Raw genomic sequence first — 2,536 nt, 5'->3', positions numbered from 1 at the left:
ATCGCCACTCTTGCTCCCTCCTCCTCTCTCAGCTTCATCTCTGTCCCTCTCTTCTATTCTTGCCGTGCGTTTTTGTTGGGTCCAGAAAAATTGAGAAGCTTGGTTCATCCATATATACCTATAGGAGGTGGGGAAGAAGTGAGCTGGTACCAAAAAGTTTCGTGGCTTTTTCCTCTTGCAACACCACATCATAGCATTGAATGATTAAAGAGGTAACCATGGTTTTCCTTGAAGTGCCATTCGATTGTGAGAGAAGAAGAGAGAATGAGTTTAATCAGGGTTGCCTTCTATTTGGTTTAGTTAAAAGGAGTATGGTTCGGTTGAACCGTGAGAAGGGAAAAGAGTGGTTTAATGTGTTTGATCATGTGCTAACTAGCCTAATGACATATCTATATTCCTCTACTAATTCATCATTTAATCAATTATTAAGAGGTAGTTAGTTTTAAAAGAACTAAATTAACTATAGGAGAAATTATCTAATTACCAAAACTCATCACTCAGAAGCACTAAAAGAAAAAGTTTTAACGCTACGTGTTCTAATTCTAATTCGTTATCTATGCTATATATTTATATATCTAAACCTATGCGCGTCAGCAAATGTTGTATAGAATGAGGAATCACAGGCCTCATGGGGTAAGGTGGTTACATTCTACCCCCCTAAAAAAAATTTTGTCCTCAAAATTTTGTTACCTCAAGGAAAGAGATTGGTTTCGGTACTAGTATTTCCTGCATCCACAACAAACACCCTTCCTGGCTGTTGCTGCCCAAGGGAAACAAATTCGGCCCTTCGTCGTGTACATTATTTGGCTATATGCCCGGGCTTTCCGCAGTTATAGCAAACTCCATACTTCAGCAAACAGGGTCTGCCTCCATGATTCTTTCCACACACAGTGCATATCAGTTTTGGTTAGGTTGATTGCGGTTGTTTACCCAGATTTGGCTGCCGAGTTACTTTGAAGTTTCTCCTTGAGGGGCGAGGTTACGATGGAAGTCCCTTAATGAAAGGTTCTTTTAGTTAGTTTGTGCTGCCACCAGCTTTCTTATGCATTCTTCTATCAGTTGGCTTTTGTCAACTAATTCCGCAAATTTCTGGATTTCCATTGGGCCCACATGAGCTAGTAGTTCTTCCCTAAGTCCTGCTTCAAACTTGATACACTTCCATTTCTCGAATGCAGCTGGTGCCCCCTGACAAACATTTGAGAACCAACATAACTCTTCAAACTTGTGAGTATACTCAGTAACTATCATGTTCCCTTGTCTCAGCTGAAGCAACTCTAATTCCTTAGCGGTATGGAAATACTGAGGGAAATACTTCTTATAAAATTCAGCTGAAAATTCCTCCCAAGTGATGTCAATAGCTTCTCTTCCTAGTAGTTGGAGTACTCCCTGCTACCAATGTTGCGCATCATTCCTCAGCATGTAAGCAGCAAATTCCACTCGCTGTCCTTCAAGGACTTGTTGTGCTCGCATTGATCGTCCTATCTCTTTATACCAGTCATCAGCTCTCGTAGCACTAGTGTTTCCATGAAATTGTGGTGGATTTATCTTCAAGAAAGAGGCTAAAGTCATTGGCCAGTTATTATTGTGTAGTCCACCTTCGTCTTCGTCACCATTTCCATTTCCTTGCCTAGGCTCATGGTTATTTTTAGCTCCGTTATGGCGATCAAGACGTTCAACTACTCGGTTGGTAGCAGCTATTGAGTCACATATAGCAACGGCCATGGCGTTTACAGATTCGAAAATAGCCGCTCCATTGAGGATAGTTCCTTCGCTTGTTCCCTCCAGTCGAGAGCGTCGTCGCCTATTCGCAGCCATTTGAGTCATATTAATACCCAAAAATCAATATTAAGGTGATCAGTCTTAATATATCAAAATCAAGTATTAATATTATTACAATGGATGTTCACAGACCTTCATGCAGAATATATTACAAAAATATCCTAACTGCATGGCATAAAAATATTCAGAGTATGCGAGGGAGCATAGTCAGTCCATCCCAAGGCTCAAAGGACGAACTGCTCTGATACCAACTTGTAACACTCCAACTTTCGACACGTCATGACCAATGTCAATTGTTTAGGTGTTACTTGTTGTAAGGACCTACTTGGCTTTAGACTCAGATTTCATAAACAAATGTTATTATAAGCCTTTACCGGTTTAGCGTAATCAACTTATTTATCATGAAAAATCTTTAGTTGCTCGCAAGGTTAAAACTTAAGTCATATCATAGATAAGTACTCGGTAATAGAAAATAACATATATTCATATAAACAAACATACACATGAGTTAAGCTTGGAAATACATGTCATCCACCAAAAGACCAAGTACTACACTAGATTATATACATATGTACAGACATAAAAGAGGAAATCAGTCCCAACCCTCACACGGGTTTCCTAAACCGAAACCAAACTAATAAGAGGTCCTACCCCTCTAAAAGTATTACAAAAGTGAGGAAAAAGTAATACTAAGATCATAAAAAAGGAGTGGAAGATCTACTGCGACTAACTCTGGAGTGATCTCCGAACATCGTCC

General features: G+C 39.7%; 1 pseudogene; it reads right to left on the bottom strand.

Annotated features, from left to right (window-relative positions):
* Positions 1-691: 691 nt before the first annotated feature.
* On the bottom strand, positions 692-1,815 carry LOC148554244 (uncharacterized; annotated as a pseudogene).
* Positions 1,816-2,536: the final 721 nt, after the last annotated feature.

This window comes from Arachis ipaensis, chromosome B7 (genome assembly GCF_059453495.1).
Source record: "Arachis ipaensis isolate K30076 ecotype BB chromosome B7, ASM5945349v1, whole genome shotgun sequence".
Classification (NCBI taxonomy): Eukaryota; Viridiplantae; Streptophyta; class Magnoliopsida; order Fabales; family Fabaceae; genus Arachis; species Arachis ipaensis.
The sequence above is the reverse complement of the archived record's forward strand: the minus strand, read 5'-3'. Positions and strand labels throughout refer to the sequence as shown.